The 23,072-nt window shown below is 46.4% G+C and overlaps 1 long non-coding RNA gene and 1 pseudogene across 1 annotated transcript; both read right to left on the bottom strand.

Moving 5' to 3' along the window:
* Nucleotides 1-6,033: 6,033 nt before the first annotated feature.
* On the bottom strand, nt 6,034-18,944 carry LOC143388369 (B-cell CLL/lymphoma 9 protein-like; annotated as a pseudogene).
* Nucleotides 18,945-18,985: 41 nt separating this feature from the next.
* LOC143641293 (uncharacterized) lies at nt 18,986-22,590 on the bottom strand. The gene is made up of 2 exons (XR_013155292.1): nt 22,520-22,590; nt 18,986-19,204 (listed from the first exon to the last, which is right to left on the bottom strand). It is a non-coding gene; the product is annotated as an uncharacterized LOC143641293 (long non-coding RNA).
* Between the last annotated feature and the right edge of the window lie 482 nt (nt 22,591-23,072).

Genomic DNA, 23,072 nt, shown 5'->3' with positions numbered 1-23,072 from the left:
TAAATAATCATGATTGTATTTTAAAGGCCTTGCAGGCACCAAGTATGGTCAGAATAAAGAGAAAAATAAATTAATTGCAGTGGTTGACATTTCAAAACTGTCATTTAATTATTTTCACATTTTACTCAATTAAATGTTCATATATACTTGTATAAATAAATCTGTGTGTGTATGAAACTTTTTAATACCTCAAAGACTAGGAGACTTTGTAATTTGGAGAACAAAATAAATCACAGCAATCCTCCATCCCCTGTAACCAATACATTTTGACTGAATGTAATGGTGATGACCCCGTCCTAGAAGGTGCCGGGCCCAGCCCCCGATCACACTTGACACTAAGAGCTGAGCAGCCAAGTCAGAGCCGGTGAAGCACATTCTCAGGTCACAGACGGACTTCTGGGGACAGGCAGAGTCTTCAGGAGAGGTCCTCACAGGGTGGCTGCGGAGTCCCTAAACGGGAAGTGAGGAAGTGAAAGCCCTGGAAGCTTGGTGAAGATCAGAAATAGACACATGGTCCCAGAAGATTTTACAGAAAGACCTTTTCTATAGTAAACAAATACATAAAATCTTGAAACTGAAACTCACCCTTAACATGAATTAATTGGAGCCAGACACCACTGGGACTTGTGAGCCATTCTGCCTTCTACCCTACTCTGGCCACTGGAGAAAGGAAGATGGCAGCCTGCACACAGCTGTGTGCTGGGGGCTGCTTCCCAAGTTAAAAAAAAATAAATTCTTGGACTTCACCTCTCGCAAGGTATGAGGAGTCCAACCCCCCAGGACCACACTGAACACACAGGTCAGCCAGCCCAGCTGCCTCCCACCTGTGGCTCCAAGCAAAGACTGACTTTCCTATGACTGGTTTCTTGAACCAGTTCTTTGGAATCCTAGGGCCCTCAAAATTGGTTGGACTCTGAGTGGGGTATTTTGCAAGGGAAGCCCGAGTTCTTTTGCATTTGGTGAAATAAATGAATTCATCATTTAACTTTGTGTGAGGAAGCGTGTGTGAGACAACCCCCGTGAAGGTTCTCTTTGCCGTCTTTGTGTGATCGCATGCCCACTCCCCTTCCTCTTCTAGCAGGGTTGGTTGCCAAGTGCAATTAAGCACTGAGCCAGGAGCTGACATTGGAGTGTGGTCACCTACAGGCAGAAAACAGATTCATACCCAGATAAGAAGCCAGGTTAAACAAGAGAGGGAGGGAGAGAGGGAGGGGGAGACAAAGTTTATTACAATTCTCATAACATACTTTCCTTTAAATATTATTATTTAACTCCCTCCATGAAATGTTAGGCCATAAAATGGTTTTTGTGCTTTTTAGACTATTTGCTTTACATGTGTTATTAAAAATTTAACCACCAAATTAAGATTATATGATTTTTCTTAAATGTAAGAGTTTGTGACTTCCAAAAAAATTACAGATCTGAGCGAGAGAACAGAAAGTGGCATTAAGATTCAAATTGTCAAAACAGTATGGGAAATGTGATGCAATTTGATGTTTTTTTCTTTTTTTCTTTTTTTAAAGCAAAAGGGATGAGTCTTGAGTTTAAGGATTTTGTAAAATAAGCTAGTTTTACTAGTGATCTTCCTGTGGTTCCCTCCCCCAGCCCCCAGCTGTCTTCCACACATTCCAGTTTGTAAATTTTATGAAAAATAATCTGATTGAGCTGGGGCTGCAGCCCTATGGTAGAGCGCTTGCCTAGCATGTGCAAGGCCCTGGGTTTGATCCTCAGCACCACATAAAAATAAATAAAATAAAGGTGCTGTGTCCAACTGCAACTAAAAAAAAAAAGAAAAAAAAATTGGATCACTTCATTCCGTTGCTTAAAACTGATTTACAAATTTTGTGGTTCAGGGATCAAAATTTTGTGGTTCAGGGACCTCACACATGCTAAGCCCGACTGCTACCACTAAGTGACACCCTAAGCCTTCTTGCTCAGAACCTTGAAGTGGGCCGCTCCAGGGTTTCAGGACCGCCCCTTCCTCTGGGCTCATGGTGTACTCTGCCCCCTTAAAGAGACCACCCTGCTGTTTCCCTTTCCTTCACCAACAGGAAACTCCCTCCTTCAAGAGTCACACAACATCCCTTTGGCTTGAGGCTCTATGGAGACGGCCTGTTGGCCTGCTGGACCAGGGTCAGCACTTTCACACCAGTGGGGACCTGTCTGTTAGTGGTTGATCAAACATCGACTGTTTCATCCCAGCCTTAGCCCAGTTCTTACATACAGTGGCTCCTCTACCAGTTTTGTTGAATACATGTGTCCTTGGATTAAAGACAATTTCCTTCTCCTTTCACGACTTTGAAAGTGCTCAGAGAAAGAAAAGGAAACGACAAAGGGGTACACAGTTTAATTGGAACACGACTGTCTAGCTGGGGTGCTCCCAGCTACTGGTTAAGCAGAAAGTAAGAATAAATGCAGTGCCAGGCATGTGGTGCCCACCTGTGACCCCAGCTACCTAGGAGACTGAGGCAGGAGAAGCACAAGTTTGAGGCTAGCTTTAGCAAGTTAGCAAGACCCCATCTCAAAATAAAAGGGCTGGAGCCGTTGGTCAGTAGTAGAGTGCTCTTCCAATCCCAGTACCAAAAAATGGAAATATGCAGCACAATATCAAGAAGTTAAGAATTCCAAACAGTGACAGCGGATCATTAAACCAGTTGGGGTCTAACAGCCCCAGTGATACAGCTGAACAGCAATCACAATATTGAGAAGTTGTGGGAGAGCAGGAAAACTGGGAAAGAGGTTGGATCAATTATTTGAAGAGTGACTTAAATTTTATTGGGGGTCGAGGATGTAGCTTTGGGACAGAAAGCTTGCCTCGCAAGTGTGGGGCCTTGGATTTGATCCCCAGCACCACAAAATGAATGAATTTTAATTTCTCATGCCACATCCTTCATAAGATCACTATAGTATGTGTTCATTTACAACTGCAGAATTACTTTATTTCAGATTGTGTTAGTAAAAATGCCACATATTCTTTGTTAGCTCTTAAGAAATAATGTCATGACACATGCCCCACCACTTACCCGAGTTGAAGCAGCAGGCCATGACTGACTGCATTTCCTCCATCCAATCCCAAACTCAGGGAGAACGGGTAAGAGAAGACTGGCTGAGCCTTCACAGGATTGTGTATGGATGAGAAATTTTTATCACTTATTGATTTTTTGTAAAAAAAAGTCTTGCATCATTAGTTTCCTATGCAATCACATGAAGTCTCTCAAAATTTGATTTTATTTCATAATAAGTAGAAAAAGTTGTAATAGCTCCAAATAAACTTGGCTTCTCAGACACATCATGATGAAATGTTGGCATATGTTGATAGAGTAAATAAATGAAAGATTTGTGACATGTTTAAAAGCCTCAACTACTTGGAAATGGGAAAGTTGATTTGTACTGCAGCAATTCTCCAGAAGAGGGCAGCACTCCCTGAGCCAACTGTAACTGCCTCCTTAGAGGCTGCCCAACTCTTGCCTGCCCTCCAAGGTGGTACCTGCTCTGCAACCCTTTCCTGACTTGGCTCCCCGCTGCCTGGCAGGAGCAAGGGGACAACACACCACCAGTGACTGTGACACTATTCCATGGTTATGTGCAAGGAGCACAGCTAAGAAACGAGCCCATGGACAAATGCCAGTCCCCAGCCTTCCTCAAGGTTCTCATCTCATGCTCCACATGCTTGGCTGTTACCCTATCCTCTAAGAAAGAAACCTAGCAAGAAACCTAGCGAGATGGCTGAGTTTGCAAAATGAAAACCTCTTACTATCCTAATTTCTCTAGAACATAAAAAGTCACACCACCCAATACCAACAGAATAGATCTGATTGAGTTGGGTTTCTTAAACTCCTAAGCTCAATTTTCTCAAGTGCAAAAGAAATCATAACCACCTCCCTCAAAAATCAGCAGGACAACACATGGAGGTGACTGGGAAAGTAGGCGCTCTGACACTTACCTCCACATGTTTGCTGTCTGGGGCTCTTGTGTTGCTCAGGCTGGAAAACTGCTGAAGGTGAGAGAAAATGGCTCTTAAACACACTTGTCGGAAAGAGCAACATTCACAGACCAAACTCAGACTATGAAACACCAGCAGAGCCCAATTGTACGAGTTTGTCAGCAAATGGTGCTGCACCTGCTGCTCCTTGCTTAGATTCTCTCACCTAGAAACAAACATGCACACAGACACCCACTCATCAGGGTAAAAATCCTATGACCAAAGAAATGTGCAGGTCAGAATAAAGTCAACTGCCCAGAAACACGACACAGAGGCCCTCAGAGACCCTGAAATGCTGCAGGCACGTCCAGTGTGCAGACTGCAGGACCAGCAGGGGTGACAGGGAGCCGACGGTGAGGACGGGGGTCAGGAGGATGGACACAGTAATCCACGGGCTGAGAACCCAGGATCTGCAGGTGTAGTAACGTTTTATCTTGGCAGGAGGCAGGGACACCTCTCAGCTTGTTCAAATGGCTGAACATATCTTTGCCTTCTTAATTATTTTATACCATTAAACTGTCACCAAAAACTCTTAATAAATAGGATGATCAACCGCCCGAGAGGTCAAGGTCAGCAAGAGGACTAGGGTTGCTCTTCTGCTCATAACCAGGACTTTGGGGCTGAGACAGTACAGGATGAACTTCCTGAGTATCGACTCCTCCGTAGCAAGGAACAGGCTTCATCCGAGAAGGCACTCTTGAGACTTTCCCCTGTTGCCCCAGTGACCAACTCTAACACATGGATTCTCCGCTGCTGGGCACGTGGCAACCAGTACACCAACACGAAACACACAGGACCCAAGTGAGCAGAAAGGCAGTTCCGTTTTGTAAGAAACAATATAGTTTATTTTTCTGACACCACAGCTCTGGCGAGTGGTTTTGTACCAAATTTAATGGACGTCACACAGAACGTTTTACGCATGGGAGGGGAGGAAGGGGAAGGAACCACAAAATCTAAAACAAAAACAAAATCCTGGGTAGCTTTTAGCATCTGTTCCACTCCCACATTAATAAAATTCACTTGGGAATGTCTAATAAAAAGAGAACAGAAAATGAGGTGGGCAGGGGGAGTGGGCTGGGGGTGGGAAGGCCCAGGAAGAAGGCCAAAGGCCCTCCCAGGACAGAGCTCCCCTGCAGGGCCAGGAGGACACTCGACAGGAACAGGGCTTCTCTGGAGCAGTCCCCAGCAGAACACCAGGTATTGCAGCTGCCACAGGGGAGGGGAGAGGAGGGGGCCGAGGGTCACCAGGGGGGCCCGAGGGAGGAGAACACACTTAGCTAAGACGGGAAGCGTGGGGGAAACAGAGAAGACCTGATGGTGGGTTTGTGTACTGGGAGAGACAGACAGTGCTGACGAGCACTCAACTGAAACAAATGTCCTAAGCTTCATTATTTTTAAAAAGAAAAATTTCCCCCCTCCCCCCACCCCTCGTTGAACTTAGTTCCTTTTTTGTGCTTTTCATTAATACTCTGCTCTGAGGTCGTAGTTTGGTTTTTCTATACACTGGAGTTGAAAGAAAATAGTCCAAAGTCTGAAGATGGATTCTCCACCTAAATTAAACAGCCCAGCTTTCCTGTTCTCCTCTTGCCCCAATGACTAACGTCTCTGCTAAAATCCCTTTTACAATATAGTACAGTACACACACAAAAATAAAGCCCAAATTTAAAAAACAAAAAAAAACCATAGAAGAATCCTGGGAGAAGCCAGTCCAAAGGACGTAAACATACAGAGAACGGTGCAACATGTGACCGATGGCGATTCTCAAAGCACGGCTACAGATTCCTAAAAGTAGGTGCCATCATGGGATACCCAAGTCCACAAAAATAATTTTTAAAAAATAAATCTTAAAAAAACCACACCTGTTGATTAAATGAAGAATTTGTTTTCAGACAGATCCATACATTCTCGAGTTCCCCTCCCCCAAAGCAGCCCTTGGGTCTCTATCCCCCTATTGCATGACCAACAGTAAGCACTCCTGGCGCTCCCTCCTAGCAGTGCTCAGGACCTGGAATCTCATCTCGACAAGCATCGGCACATCCAATCTTAGAAGCTTAAAACATCATGTTTCCTGGGTTGCCAGGTCCTTGGCTGAATCCACCCATGCCCACGTCAGCAGCTATGCCCCAGGGCCTCATCTGGGGGGGCGATCATGATGTTCTGTTGGGGTCCCATCATGCCCTGCAAGGACATCATCATTCCTGGGGAGCCCACAGGCCCGGGGTGTGTGTACAGCGCAGCAGGCCCCAGATCCTTGCCAGGAATCATGCCCACGGCAGCAGCTGGATTGCTCATCAGGGTGGGCTGGCCGGGCATTGTAGATTGTGCTGGTGACATCATCCGATGGTGAGGTCCCATCATGCCTTGCTGGAGAAAAGGCTGGTGGTCTCATTGGGTTGTGGCCTGGCATGGATGGAGCCGTACCAAGAGGGATGTCCGGAGTTCCTACTGGCCCTGGACCTCCCATGCCAGGTAATGCTAGTCCCATTCTGGGGGCTTGATCACCCATCATCCCCTGCATGTGCGAAAAACCAGGTCCAGGACCCTGGGCTGTTTACAGCCTGGGATTTCCCCTCGAGGGAAATATTGCAGAGTCTGGCTAGGTTTCTCAGATGGAATAATGCGGGACAGATCAAACTCAGGAATCCCGGTGGCTCCAGGTCGGATGACCTCCTGCAGATCTGGGTCTGTAAACACTGAAGGCATGCTGTTCCCCAGGACAGTGAAGGAGTCGGGACACCCTGGGCCTCCAGGATTGCAGAGTGCTGCATCTGCTGAACTTGGCAGCAGGTTGCTGGGGCGGTCGAGGGGGCCATCTCCTGGGAAACCCATCCCTCCTGGAAAACTGCCTTGTCCTCCACTGGGGCCATTGTGAGGGAACGGGACTTGCTGCAGAGGAGACTGCACTGGAGGGAAGCCCTGGGGGAAACCCATCCGTCCTTGAGGTACCATCGGAGGCTCCTGGGACCCATGCCCCATGACAGGGTGGTGTGACATCAAGCCAGGCCCCATTGGAACCAAATGAGGAGGTATGTTGGGTCCCATAGCATTCGGTGAGGGCATCTGACTGGAGTGAGAAAGTGGCTGGGTCATTCCCATTGGGCTGAGGGTTGGCATTGGAACCACGGGGTTTGGACCTGAAATTCGAGGATTCTGTCTATTAATATGCATTCCTAGAAAAATAAAGATATCAAAGGAATCAACTCAACTAAAAGCAACTCAGAAAAACTAATAAATCAAATTAACAAAAAAAGTTATTTGGTGGGATAATAAAATCTCTGCCATCAAAGACTGAAACATACTTGGGGGGCGTCTGACCCACGCATATGACATGACTTTGCAGAAGACAGCAAGGGAAAAATTCTATGTTAATAAGCAAAGAGTGTTGTCGTCTTCACTGGAGACAATTTAACAGAGGAAGAAAATAATCTGCCTGAATGACTGAAGTACGGCCCTTTGTGGAGACAGAGGATTATTGGTTCCACAAGTCCAATGGTCAGGAATTATAACAAAGAACCCAAACGAGTCTTTTTTTCCAGCTGACACCTGGCATTATTTTATGTTGCCTTCCCAAGAGACCATTTAACTCCAGGTTACAAGACACGTCAAGGCAATGACAGCGATGACGTTTAATGGAAAAGGGGAAGTGTCCTGTCTGCCAGTGTCTGGGATGTCTAAACTTCTGGCCTCCCTCTGGACCATCACTGAGGGTGGCAGGGATGGCGTCTGTGCCCCTCACACAGCGCGGCCTAACCTGGTTAACTGGGATTGCCATCACCTTCACCACTGAAGATCACGCCTTTTTTTCTGAGATTAGTGGGGGCATAGGTAGGGGTGGGTGAAGGAATGAAGGCAGACAGAGCAAACAGTGAAAGGAAGACTTTTATTATGGCCTTAGTTCTAAGAAAGGACTCGTCTAGAAAACAGGGGCTTCCCACTCTCTGGAACCCTGTGGTGGCTGGTGGTTCAAGGGTGCGTTTCCAGGAAACCACGTGAGAGCTAATGACATTCCCATCAGCATGTGAGAAAGAAATGACCTCAGCATGACTGCAGGAGGGCCCCAAAGGAAAAAGTCCAGAACCTGCCAGGTACACAGAGCAGGGAAGCCCTCTCACAGCCTCAGAGGAGCTGATGAAGAAGGCCATCCTCCTCTAGTCAGGCACCTCCACTCCACTGAGACTGACTCTGATGGCACATGGCTAACTGTTCAATGTCCACCTGTCTCTAAGAAAACAATTCAGGAAGTCTCTCCCTGGTCAGCACCAGCTCCACACCCATCTTTTTGGCTTCTTACCTGGCATGTTGTTCATTGACGGCAGGTTGGGAGAACGGGCTGAAGGGGAGTCGTCATCAGAGCTGGCCAGTCTTGATGGCATCATGGTACAATGGGGTCGAACTGGGCATTGCGAACTTGGACATTCGAGACATCATAATCGAGAGAGGGTTCTGGGAGAGGGTTGGCTCTGGAGGCATAGTGTAAGGTGTGCTTGAGGGAAGACTTCCAGGGATATTCACAGAGGCAGGCTGGCTGGCTGAAGGCGGTGGAGGGCCACCTAGGAGAACAAAGCAAAACAAAACAAAGATGGGCAGGGAGTCCACTGGTTCTGAGAGCTACTGGGCCCTATGATTATGAACTTGCAAGGCCAGGAAGGAGACAGATGAGCAGGACAGTGTTATTAGACCAAGGACACGAGTCATCAATCTTCTAGTCAAGCTCTCTGTGTGTGCAGGAGACTGTGGCGTGATATGGAGATGACGGATCAGCAGATGTGAAGACAAAACCCAGCAGGAATACATTAGAAAAATGAGATTACAAACAACCATTTCATTGAAAAGAATGTGAAATATAAATAGAACTCTTTCCCTTGCCAGTCACAATTAAGAACTTGATCCAGGTATTAGAACCCCATGAAGCCAGACTAGTGCCCAACCCGAGGACCAGCCATATCACCCTACACAAACTCTTCATTTCCATGACTGCTACGGGTTAGAAGCTCACATGTAAGACAATGCAAGGAGGTTTGGAGAAACAGTTGGGTCACAGCCTTAAGCTAATCAATGAATTAATCCCTGCTGGGACCAACTGAGTAGTAGCTGGAGGCCGGTGGGCTGTGGCTGGAGGAAGTGGTTCATGAGGAAGTGGCTATGGGGTATGTATTTTTTATCTGGAGTGGGCAGTCTCTCTCTCTCTCTCTCTCTCTCTCTCTCTCTCTCTCTCTGCTACCGTCTGCCACACTCTTCTGCCATGATGTTCTGCCTCACCTTGAGTCCCTAGGAATGGAGCCAGCCTTCTATGGACAGAGACCTCTGAAACCATGAGCCCTCAAATAAACTTTCCCTCCTAAAATTTTTGTGGTCAGATCTTTTAGTCACAGCAGCAAAAAAGCTAACTAAAACAATGGCCATGATGCTTGACCTAAGAAGGTCCGAAACAGCTAGCTATTCCACTGTTTTCACTCTTACCCCAGAGGAAGACCCTTGGCTTGGCAGGACAGGCCTCCCATCTTGTTCTGGTTCTAGTTTTCTCAGGTGGAGACTGTACCAAAACTAGCACACACCCCAGAGCTCTGGTTCCACCCACGAAGCTACTATCATCAGTGAGGGTCTCTCCCAAAAAGAAAATATGAACAAACTGCAGCTGATCTGAGGAAATGGAGTTTTCTGTGGGCAACTATAGTTACAAGAACCAAACAAGTCTTAGAATAGCTTCCCTCTATGTGTGGGACAAGACTCACCTTGAAGTGGGTGGGCCCAGGATTTGAGGAAGTCACATTTCCCCACTGTTAGGACGTACTATTTCACCAGCCTTGTTCACTGTGCTAAGGTAAGTCACTGTGGCAACTGACATACAGCGTCCCACTCCCTTCCTCCTTCCATAGCACCCACCACACACAGACACTTTGCAGGGCTGAGTACTTGTGCAAACGCCTAACGCAGTACTCAGAATGATGCACCTTGCCACGAGTTTTGGCAAAGGCCACTTCCTCTGGTTACACTCAAAGACACCAATTTTCTTAAGCAAAATCAGGGTCTGGCAATCTCCAGGTATGAATGCGACTGTGAGGATGCCGACATACTGACCTGACTCTACACTTCCCAGCATGGCTGGGGAGGCCATGGTGAGGGGAGCTTTATGGTTTGGAGGAATCCCAGAACTCTGAAGGGGAGGTTTGAGAGAGGAGGTCCATCCAGGTGATGGGGCAGGAAGTGATGGAGACTTGAGGTGAACAGGCGAAGCAGCAGCAGACCCCAAAACAGGGGGGGACTTAATGGAAGCAGCAGCAGCGGGGCCTGCCAGCATGCCTGCCAGCTGCGATAGAGTCTGGGGGGACTTGAGGTTCCCTGAGGGTGAGCCCAGCATTGGGGACTGGACTTGGTGCATCGTGGGAGACTTCAGAGGGTTGATGCCTGGGGAATGCACCTGGCTGGCTGCCACAGATATATCCAGGGGCTTGCGTCCCAGGCCACGCTGGACAGGGGGAGCTGGGTTGAGGCTGGTGGGGTTACTCGAGGGGTTGAGAGGTAGTGGTGGCATATGACTGAGCCGGCTGTTAGTCCTCTGGTAGGGCCCAATTGATTCTCTGAGATTCTGCAAGCCACTGCCGCTGCCTGGACCCTGAGACATGGGAAGGAATGGCCTGGGGCCCATGCCATACTCCTGCTGAGGGTGCTCACTAAATGGCAGGGGAACCATCTTCTGCTGGGCAGGCAGCATGTCTGAGCCACCTGGGCGGGACTTCATCGACTCCTCAGGGCCTGCGCCAGCCTCTCTCATCTTCTGAGGCATCATCTGAGTGCTGGGCCCCATGCTGACATTCAGATGCATGTCTCCCTTCATCCCACCAGGAACCATCCCAAACTCAAGTTCCCGACCAGGGCCTATCTGTGGAGGCATTCCTTTTGGAAAGTCGCCCCTGGAAGGACTCAGCGGGCCCTCGACTGGTATCCGTGGGAAGATGGGATTGTTCCTGGGCTCCATGTGGCGCTGGGAGCCTGGGATCACCCTGTTCACCTCCATGCTGGGCCTGATGCCTTCCATGCCCATCCCTGGGGGGAGACCCAGCTGCTTCTCTGCCAGCTGCTGCTGAAACATCTCTTCAGACAATCCTTGGGGGTTTGGGAAGCGCTCCCCTCGGCCAGGACCGCTGAAGACACCTTGGCCGGGAGGGAAGTTTCGACCATCTGGGATTTTTTGGCACATCGTCTGGCCAACTGACTCCAGAGAGGCCTGGTCTAGACGCAGGGTTGGGCACATTTGGCCCTTCCATCTCAGAGTTTATCATTCCTGCAAATCCCGGGAGGCGCATCTGGCTCCCTGGCATGTTGGGATGGGGAGCCATGCCCCTGGGGGGGGAGAGAATGCAAAAAGGTGATTCCATCAGAGAACGGCTCTGCAGCCCCGGGTGCCCAGCCTTCACCAGGAGTCACCTGGTAGGGAGGGGGCAGCCCTCGGCCCACAGCCCTCGGCCCGTGCGGGTGGACCAGCACGTCCTGCAGGGAGCACTGCTGCACCACCACTTGCTCCTGCTTCCTCCTCTTCTCCTCGTAGAACTCCTACTGCAGCTTCAGCCACGCCATCTGCTCAGGGGTCATGTGCTCCAGGTGGTCAGGTCCGATGGGCACAGACTGGGAGTTCATAGAAGGTGGAACCATTTCATCTGGAGAAAAAGGCACATCTCTATGTCCTTGAGGGCCAAAGGGAGCTCCCACATCTGTCCGGGGCCCAGGACCCTTACCCAGGCTTTGGGACTGAGCCATCATGGCCTGAATTGGCCCTTCTGTTTTTTTCTGAGGTCCATCTAATACCCCAGGATTCTGCTGGGCCCCCCCCACTCTGTCCTCCTGAGAATTCTTTCTCATCAGGGAAGAGCATACGCTGGATGTCTCTGAGGGTCTGCAAGGAGCGCTCATGGTGATCCAGCTGCTCCTGAGACAGGCTGTCAGGGTTTTCTCCCAGTGTCGGGGGCTCGCCACTGGACACTGATGGGGGTGGAGGGGCTTTGGGATCTGCCGTAGAGCTACTGCTCCCCTGGGAGACAGGGGTCACTGCTCGACTGTTGGGCGTTGAGTTTGGCCCGGTACCATCTGGGGGCAATGGAGTGGAGCTGGCAGGACTACCCACAGGAGCAATCAGTTTATTCTCCACCCCAGGACTGTCATGGTCCAGGGGACGTGGGGGTGCCACAGGCTTGGGTGCTGGTGCCGGAATGGGTGGAGTTGGCTGCAGTCTGGTGTTCTGGGAAGAATTCTGGTCCTGGTTGGCTGGAGCTGGGGGTTGTTGTGGGAGAGGTTTCGGATCATTGTGAATGGCAGATATCTGTGTATTCTGAAGATAAATGAGATTGTTTAGATCATTGGTAAACTGAACAGAGGGGCAATTAAAAGAGCAAGATATGTTATAAAGGACTTGTCCCAGTGACATAATTCTCTACTGACACCTGATTCTGAAATTATTTACGTACAACCCTTCTTTGGACATAGAGATGTTTCGATTTTTTTTTTAAACCTTACTGTCCAATGGCATCCTCTTTCCCTTCTTGAAGATTGGGTTCCAATAACTGTATAAGCATGCCAGGGGGGAGCCATTCTGCCAAAGAGAATAAATCTGAATGTCTATTTCGAGAAACAGGTTTGATATCACATGTCTACTATGTGTTTTTGATTCAGGGAAAAGATTAGTTCCTTGGTATGTGGGAGGCTACACCTAACACCTTTTTCTTTTTCCTGGAAGTACAATAGGGTATGCAGACTTATCGTCATCAATCAAAAGGTCTGATGCTTCACTTGTAGCTCTGTGCTCTGCCAGCTGGATACAGTGGGAGGCCACTCCATGTCACATCCCCTCCAGTAGGGTGACGACTGAAGTGTTCCCCTCCTTGAGTTTCCAGGGGCCTCACATCTACGGTTTCTGTTTTTAGTTTGTGATCACTGATTCCCTATCTGATAAGAATTTGTACATTAACTGTAGTAGGATAATCTGCAGGAAGGAAGCGTTTGCACACAAGTCTGAGGTGATCTAGCTCGCGGTGTCCCTTGATCTGTTCCTTCCAATGGACAGCAGGCTGCCCTTTTTAACTTATTAAGTACTACTGCTAAACAGTCCTGGATAAAAGCTCCCTTACCTACAATTGGTGACACAGACACTACGACTGTCTGGAAGAAGGATGTACATGTTCTAGGTCTCAACTTTAGCACAGCTGAGACTTCAGAGGGTTAAGAAGGGCCTGGTCTACAACTTTCTCAGTTATTTTTCACCAGCCTTCAGTGACCCTCCTAATCCCTTTCTGGTGTTCATTTGTTCCTACTTGTTCATTTAATCCATTCTGTATTCCTAAATCCACAAGGCTCTTAACTTACCTCCCCACTTACTCTCTGGAATGTTTACCTTTGGGTAAATCTGCACATGAATTATTATGTGTATCTACATATATGAAGAATTTATATTTCATATAAGCAAAAACATCTTTGAGTATTTATACTCTGTAAAAAATATATATACACAAATGTTTCATTTGGAAGTACTGATGCACATTTGTCTGTAGATAGATTTGTATGGGTAAAATCAGCTCAATCTGTTTGACTCTGTTCAATTCCACTTTTGCAACTCCTCAACCGAAGCATGGAGGTCACCTGAATTTTCCTTGTCGTGCCGTTTCAGGTTTGGTTTGGTTGGCCAGTTTTAATAAAGCAATTACAGTCAAGGAAACTGTTTCTCACTACCCCTTTCATTTCAGATTTGGAGCAATGTATCATTACTAATTCCCTCCTTAACTCCAATTCTGATTACATTTTAGCACCAGAGAAGGTGGAGGTGACAACTGTATTAAGAACTATCATTAAGTCAATAAAGCTCGACTGGTTGCAAGGTACCCAGTGGTCCCCCAGACAACAAGCATTTTAAATATAACGATATTCACTCTCCATCTGAGTAGTGCAGATAACCTGGGAAATATAAAATCCCTCAGTTGAGGAAAGTTCAAGCTCTGCTACGTCCACAGAGATGAAGATTTCTTTGATACACACAGTAGACAAGATGGCACCGATTTTATCTGGAATTATAACTTTGCTTACTGTCATTTAACTTTCCCATGATTAAGACTCATACCAGTATTAGTGTTCATGCTCTCTGAACACAGGGACTGTATCTTGAGCTTCTTAGCACTCCCCACAGCATCTGGTGCAATGCCTGGACAATGCCAGGCACCAGAAATGTTGTTTGGTTCAATTTAATCAACTATATTCATTAAAATAAACACTGCATATTTTTTCTTCAACTAATTCAAGAATGTTATTTTTTAAAAAATCTGCTCTACATATAGGTTGAATTTAGATTTTCCTAGAGATGGTGACCCTGAAATATCTGTGTAGCTCCTCTTTTGTTTAGCACCTTCTTCCCCTCACTCGTCATCAGTTTACCAGCATCTGATAGAAAGGCACAGTGTGACATGCCTAAGGTCCCACAATACCAGGGTCACACTAGATATCCAGAATACAGCTCCTTGTCAATCACCACCCGATCCTGGGCAGTCACTGTGAACCCACTTCTCAACCACATACCAGAGGGGCTGTGCTTCTGTCCGCCTTGCTGCTGGAGATGTTCTGGATGTGGAAAGAGACGATGGTCTCAACCTGGCCCTTCAACATGGCTTCAGCAGCTCTCCAGAGACAAAAGGTAAAACATGCTAGGCCATGTCTCTGTCTCACTCACTGTGACCCCAAATGGACCCCACGCTGGACCTCTAAGGGAGTGGAAGGAGAAGCACCAAGAACCACCAGAGATATTGGATAAGAAGAAACCAAGGGGCCGGGGGTGGCTCAGTGGTGGAGCGCAGCCTGCCATGTGTGAGGCTCTGGGCTCAAGTCTCAGCACCATATGTAAGTAAGTAAATCAACGACTAAAAAAATAAATTTAAGAGCTGGGGATGTGGCTCAAGCAGTAGTGTGCCCGCCTGGCATGCGTACGGCCCGGGTTCGATCCTCAGCACCGCATACAAAACAAATATGTTGTGTCCGCCGATAACTAAAAAAAAATAAATATTAAAAAACTCACTCTCCCTCTCTCTCTCTCTCTCTCTCTCTCTCTCTCTCTCTCTCTCACTCTCTCTTAAAAAATATATAAAAAATAAATAAATAAATAAATAAATAAATTTAAGAACAGAAGAAGAAACTAAGGGAAACATTTTATTATCATCAAACACCTGAAACTAAAAGACAGCCATGAATGTACCCCAAAAGAGGCACTAAAAAAACAAAACCAAACCCCCAAACTTTCTTCTTCTTAATGAACCTACTATTAAGGTATTTTATAGAAGATCCTAGTTCAAAATCCCAAACTGAGAAATGTGAACACTAAAATCTCAAAAACACCCAGGGATAGGAAAAGTTTAAGTTTGTTAAGATTCACTTTTTATCTTAAGTGAAAAAGAAAAGAAAAAAAGTGCACACAGGGTATTTTTTGACGAATAAACGAATAAAAATCAATTCAGCCATCCACTCAGAACATATATAGCAAGATGTTCATGGTAGTTATGTTTAAATTCCAGAGGTTTTTCTTTTTAGTGGTTTTTTTTTTTTATTTTAATTATTCCACTATAGATATTTACTACTTGGGGCATTTAAAAAATAATAATAAGCAAATTGTAGAAAAAGTGTTTATTATACAACCACTCTTCTATGTTTAAAAAAGGTAGATGTGTATATTTGTATTAGCACAAAAAATTTCTGAAAGAAAAGTCAAGGAAGTATTATCAGTGGTTGCCTCTGGGGAGTAAGATGGGGAAGGATTTACATTTTATTTTATCTCTTTTTGTACTGTCAACTTTACATGATACAAGAGGGAAAAAAAATCAATCTGCAAGGGGAAGGGGAATAAGAATTAAGGTCCCCTCTCCCCACACACATAAGTGACGTTTAACAGCAAGACAGTGCCATCAACTTACTTATTGGCCATCTCAGTAGAAAACAGATACACCACTTTGGCTGGAGTCTTCTGAGCAGGTGTGGGCTCTGGGGCAGTAGCTTGGCCATGGGAAGGGGTGGAAGACCTGGGGACTGTGGCGGTTGATGGGGTCATGGAGTGTGGTGTGTGCTGGGAATCCTGGGACTTTATATGGTCAGCAGAATTACATTCGAAAAGAATAAAAGACTCATTGTCATGGAAAGACTGAGACTCTTTTTTTTCCTGCCAGCATTTACAGCATCACAACACAAACCCACCTTGAGAATTTCAAGGAGAAACTATCTTGTTAAGAGGAAACCTTCTTTCTTCTTATAAAATTTCAAACACTCTTCTCCCTACATGACTCATTACAAAGCACCCTCCCTCCTCATTTCTGTAAATAGAATACATCCTTCAGATATCAGTATAACTGTCCCTCCCTCCTGGTAACAGTTTTCAAACTTCTTGGACTTGCCTAGATACCCCAGCTAATGGAACTCATAGTCCCCTAACTTCTCTTACTTCAGCATTCATGAAATTTCATTGTTTATTTAACGATCAGCTTCTAGATACACTCAAATCCTTAAGGACGGCTACTGCATCTATCTTATTGACCATGGTACCCCTAGCATCCGCATAGTGCTGGCCCTCATAGTAGGCCTCCCAAACTTAAGGAGGCCTTCCAACACCTGAGGAAGGAAGGAAAGGAAAGAAAAGAAAAGAAAGGAATAGAGGTAGGGAGGAAAGAAAGGGGGAACAATCACCCAGGTTTTCTTTTTTTTTCTCACAATATTGGGACTTGAACCTAGGGCCTCCGAATGCTAGGCAAACGCTCTACCCTGAACTAAAACCCCAGGCCTTTTATTTTTCATTTTGAGTCTCCAGGCCAAAGACATGCATAAAAATGTGGCCAGCCCTGTGAGGTACCCCATCAAACTATGTGCATCCCCCCGGGCAGCACTCAACAAGATGGTTCCAGACTAGGCTCCAGTGAATAGAAAAGTGAGAAGGAACAGTTCCATTACACATCACTAAATGGCCCAGGCTGGCCTTGAACTGATGATCCTCCTGCCTCAGGCTCCAGGCTAGCTGGGATAACCATGAGGCCAGCTTTTGCTGCACCTGGCAAGGTTTTCCATTTTTCATATGGGTTCCAGTTCTTGAAAACTAACTTCACATTCTGGCCTACAGTTAGATTTTTGTTCTTACACTAGGAGGAAAAAAAACTAAAATCACATATCATACCCCTTTCTGGCTGACTCCACTTTGGTACCTGCCAAATCTCTACCACATCTGGTAGTCCCTCATTCCTGCCACAGTGAAATCAGCTGTGACAAGTCTAGAGTACTGTCAGGGCCACCAAGGCTTCCTCTTGTGTCTGCAAGCCTAGCAAAGTGGCAACCAGAGAGCACAAACCCAAGCCCAGGGAGACTACTCAGATGGAGAACAGGAGGGGATGCCACTTGCAGAGAGGCTGGAGCTACTGACTGGAAACTGAAGGAGAATCAGCACAGAGGCCAAAGACATGCATAAAAATGTGGCCAGCCCTGTGAGGTACCCTGTCAAACTATGTGCAACCCCCCAGGCAGCACTCAACAAGGTGGTTCCAGACTAGGCTCCAGTGAGTAGAAAAGTGAGAAGGAACAGTTCCATTACACCCTGGGAGAACTCCTGAATCTGACTCCTGTTCTCCCCACTTGACCAAGCTAGCCTTTCTGGCCTCCAACAAATGTCAGACGCTTTCCCTCAGGACACTGACTTCCCTCTGAGTCTCAGGGATCTTACAGACATACCTTTCATGTCAGAGTCATCGTTTGGAGTCCCAGGATCTCTCTGATCAAAGGAGTCGGCGGAAACACTTCGCTCCCTTTTCCCCTTGCCCTTGGCACCATTTCCAGCCCCATTCTTCAGCCCCATGCTCCCACCTGGGCCAGGGAGTGCTTTACGGGTATGGCCCCCACTCTTGGAGTCACAGGGGGATGGCTGGGATTGGCTGGCTGAGCCCCCCTGTTTACCCTGATTGGAGAATTTGGAATCCAGCTGGGGGTTTCCAGATGGGGACATCACTGTAGGGGGACAGACCATCACCTCCTGCTTTGACTTAGGGCTACTAGAAGAAACAAATAACAAAAGGATATAAGACACCAGGCACAGGAGCAGCAATTTCTTCAGTGGGTCCAGGAAACCCTAAGGACTAAATAACCACCCCATGTTGCACCTAAGCCACTTGCTCGTTCCCATTTCAGAGCCATCCACAGAGGAGGACTGAACACAGTGGACTGCCAGGTCTCAGGAACCCTGGTCACATGGGGACCCATCTCTAGGCCTTCTGTCAATAAAGGACAACAGTTTCTATGTACATAGGGAAGTGACTTTCACACGGAGACTAGTTTAGAGTCAACAAACATGCACCCCCAGCCTGGTGACAGACAGTTGTGAGGAGAGGCCAGCTTCCCTGATGGGAAACGTGGACAGTCCCAGAGAGCAAGAGGGAAACCCACTGGTGCCTGGAAGCTTAGGGAGATCCTCCAGGACGCGAATCCCTCCCAACAGTGCATTTTACCAAAACAGGGTAGACCAACCACTGCCCCAGTGCAGGAAGGAAAGGCTCCTTTCAAAATGAAACTCAAGAACTGGGTAGCAGAGGGAAAGCTGGCATGGGACTGGGGCAACCTCAGGCCCTCACCTTGCCAAGTTTAGCAACTGTCCTGTTGGTCTTTGTATGTGAGTTTTGGCAAGGTGTGCAGTGGTAAAGAGGAGAGGTCCGAGAACAATGAGTAAAGAATACTACAGGGAAACTACATAAGCTTTGTCATTAGCCCAGTGACTCTTCTGTTCCTATTTACTATTCCATTTCCCTTCCTTTCCCATTTGGGTGTCATCTGTTTCTAACCCAACACACCGTATCATCAGTAAGTGTCTGTGGTGCACCAGGAATCCCCAAGGGGCCGTGGGGAGTGGCCCTTGTCCTCACCTCTGTGTGTTTCCTGATGGAGAGTTTCTCACTTTAGGGTTACTGGAATGCATTGATTGAAATCCTGAGCTTGCAGTCACAAACAGGGACGGGCTCACCGAGTTCCTCTCGGGCTATCGCAGAAGCAGCTGCTGGGAGCAGCAGCAGTGGCCCACTGCTTGCTTGGCGTGTCCCTTAGCACTGACCACTTGTACACCTTTTTCCTCTTTGTTTTTCTCTGCTGGGGAAGTGGGTCCTTTCTCCTTGCAGCTCCCGCATTCTCTGGGTGTGTGCCTCCTGCTGCCAAAGGAAAATCTCGCATCTCCAGGGCACTCTACAAGAAAAGAACACCCCAAAATGGTGAGACATAACATAACACTGAAACATAAAACCACATCACAACAGGATCAAGAGGAAAGCACCAGCCAACAAAGAGCCAGCAAGATCATCCCTCAGCTTCCAGCAGAGTTAAAGGAAAGGGCGACACTCCTATCCTGGCCACAGGCTCTGGTGCTGAAGTAGCTGAAGAGTGACTAAGACCTTATCCCAGCACACAACCTCCCACCCAAGCAGCAAGAACTAGGCATCTGTAAGCAGAGGAGAAATGCAGTTTAATCTTTAGCCATTTTTTCTCCTTCACATTTCTCTACTTCTGAATACAAAATCCTCAAAAACATTTTATTCTTTTTTTTCTTCTAAAACAATGCTTTGAAACCCCTGGGAAGTGCAGATCCCTTGACTCTCTGCTATTTTAGCTCTGGTGGCGAAACAATGGCACCAAAATGTAACAAACCCACCCCAATGTCAAACCACGAATCCAATGAATCTATGCTTATTTTCTTAGGGCCTCAAGGGCGAGGAGACATGAAAGGAGGTACTTCTGAAAACAAATATTGAGCCAATACTAAATACAATCAGTTCTGTTCCCGATTTCCATGATCTTTCTATTAAATTATGCCAAATAGGTGTCTTGTGTTCTCACTGCTTAATGACAGGGACTTTAGGCATGGGTAAGCAAGGGAATGATCCATAATTCTGAAGGTAAAAGAACATCTTTGAAGTCCAATATATTTTTTGAGCCAATTTGCAAGGCTAATGTGCAGCATAAATGTCAAGTAAATATTCCCAAACCTAGCTAGAGAATAAATGAGAAAGCCCTTTATTTAGGGAAGCCCAGACTGGCTAAGGGAAAATCCAGGTATACCCTGAGTCAGTCCCTCCCCTCCCTCCCCTTCTGCTGCTGGTGTCTTACTTCAGAACACAAGACTGAAGGGGGAGGTTATTAAGTGCAGGACTAGTAGCTGAAGAACCAAAACGTGTCACAAACAGCTCAGGTGTTGCAGCTTACATGTGTTTCCAGAGTTGAAAACTGGACTAATACTGGGAGGGTCAGTTATTTTCTAGGTTTTGGCAGTATGATCATTGTCAAGTGTCTATTTTGTCATTTAGAAATTTTTACAGTCCCAACCACTTTACCTGGGACACAGAAGGAATTCATGGAAGTTCTGAATATACACACTTTTTAAATAGAGAAGACAGGAAAAATAACTATAACAAAACATAGGGAATGTTGCTAGGCTAAACATTTTGTTTTTAATTTAAGGTTATATTTTATCCCTATCACATTTCAGCCTTTTTGCTTTTCCAGTTTAAACTATAAAATGGATTGTGTTTGTCCAATCTGACAGAGAATCATAAAGCATTCTGTAACTCCCCAACAAACATCAGCAACCTCTGGTAGGGAGGAAGCAGCAAATGCATCCGCACGGACAAGGCTATTCCAAACCCTTTACCTCAGGAAAAAAAAAAGCATTACCCCTGTACAGGGCCCGTAGCTCCTGGTCCCTCCCATCTGTGACACACACTGACCACTCCATGTGCGTATTTTACCCCTGTGTGAAGGCTGTGTCTCTGAAGACAACCCCCTGTTTCAAGGTCTTTGGTTTTTCTATAACACTCAGCACAACACACTAAGAGGGTTGGGTCTTCTGTGACTTACTTGGCTTCTCACTGATTGGAAACACCCAGCATTTGTGTTGCAATCTCTTTCCAAAGCAATGCAAAACATATTACAAATATCAAATCTCTATTAATCTGCCACGAATTTATGAGCTGGTAGCACAGACTCTTTCTAGTAATAATGCTGTGACCATAAAACACTTTTATTTTCAAAGTACTTCTACATATAGTTCCTTATTCTCTTATCACCCCAAGCTCTAGGCCTTCTGACAGTAAGAACAAATGAGCAAAATTCTCATCTTTTTGCGGGGGATGGCAGGGGGTGCCAGGAATTGAACCTAGGGACACTAAACCACTGAGCCACATCTCCAACACTTTTTATATTTATTTTGAGACAGAGTCTCACTAAGTTGCTTAGGGGGCCTCACTAAATTGCTGAGGCTGACTGTGAACTTGTGATCCTCCTGCCTCAGCCTCCCGAGTGATGGGACTACAGGCGTGCACCATGACGCCCAGCTCATCTAGATTCTGCCAGGGATCCCTTCCTTCTTGAAAATGACCTCATTTGGTTTCCCTCGTTTTCTCCTAGCGCTCCAGTCATTCTATGCCTGCTTCCCTGAGGCCTCTTCTCCACTCAGGCTCTAAAGCCCCAAGCTCCTCAGGAGTCTCTGTGGGCCCTGGCTGTGCTCATCCTGAAGTCCTCTCCATGCCGTCAGCTCCCAGATCCCCATGGCTCAGCCTCCAGCTGCGACTGCACTCACCCATACACTTCACACTTCCCCAGACAGTTCCAACCCGACAGGATCAAACATGAGTTCTTGTCTCTGTGTAGTCTTCCTCCCAAACGACTTTCCTTCAGTTTCCCACACTTTAGTAAATGTCTCCTTTATCCACTCAGTTGCTCATGTCAGAAATCTGGGAGTCACTCTTGACACTTGACACTCTGCTAACCCCCACGTCAAGTTTGCACATTTTTGTTTAAAGAATGAAGTCCCAGCTTGTTTCTTCTTCAGAGAAGAAAGGTTCCTTAAAACCAGGAATCTACACGGGAGTCTGCATCACATTCTTCTCACAGCACCCTGCGTTTTTCCGTGTTTATGATCACATGTGTGATCATGTGATCATCTGTGTGACATTCATCTCTAACAGCACCAGAAGCTCCCTGAAGGTGGGGACAGAGACCGACCTGTTCATCCCTCTACTCCCAGAACTTACTACAATGGCATGAAAATACTGGTTTCATCCACCCAGAAAATGATACCAACATGTAGAAGAAATATCTGTGTTCTCACACTCACTATAGCATTTACAATAGCCACGATGTGGAATCAACTCAAGTATCTGTCAGCGGATGAACAGTTAAAGAAAGTGCATTACATTCATGCATACCCTCTGGAATACTATTTGACCTTAAAAAAGATTGAAATCCTGTCATCTACAACATAGATAAAACCAGAGAACATTACTTTAAGTGAAATAAGCCAAGCACAGAAAGACAAATACTGCATGACCTCACACACAGAACTGGAAAAAGTTGAACTCAAAGAAGTAAATAGTAGGATGGTGCTTACTAAGGGACAGGAGGTGAAGAGGGAGGGGAAAAGGTCCGTGAAGCAAAGCCCAAACTTCCTCAAGACCACCTCTCAAAGCCAGGCCTGTGCCCCAGTGCTCTCTCCACCAGTGTACTCACCAAAACCCCTGGTCACGACACTGCACTGCTCATCCTGGAGGTGGGGAGTCCGGAAACCCCTTTCTTAAAGGTGATCTCACCTGGAAGACAGTAAATAGTGGGAAAAAATTCGTAAACAAATTTAAAAAAATGAACCACATCAACTTGTGACTAAATACCTTAAGAGAAAAACAGGTTTCCCACTTATTCTAAAATATTAATTGACAAGAAAATTGTCATCTCCATGTAACAGAACCTACTTCCAATTATTAAAGGGTAGATACACAATCTGTAGATAATTCAAGACCCTGTGGCTTTTCCTCCTTCCCAACTGCATATTTTACTTTCAGACACTAGAGAAATACTGGGTGAAATCAAAATTTATTTTTCTACTTTTGAAGTTTCTGGGCATTTGGTTAGGGTATTTTTGCTTCTGCCCATTTCTTATGAGTATAGAGAATTGAGCACTGACTGTAAAGGTGAAAAGACAAAATTCCAGACGCGCTTTTGAACTGACAAAGTGAAGACTATTCATGGTTCCTCCCTCCTCTCAACTGTATCTCTACAGGGCAAG

The sequence above is a fragment of the Callospermophilus lateralis genome, unplaced genomic scaffold (assembly GCF_048772815.1).
Source record: "Callospermophilus lateralis isolate mCalLat2 unplaced genomic scaffold, mCalLat2.hap1 Scaffold_94, whole genome shotgun sequence".
Taxonomy (NCBI): Eukaryota; Metazoa; Chordata; class Mammalia; order Rodentia; family Sciuridae; genus Callospermophilus; species Callospermophilus lateralis.
This window is presented reverse-complemented; position numbering and strand designations above follow the sequence as displayed.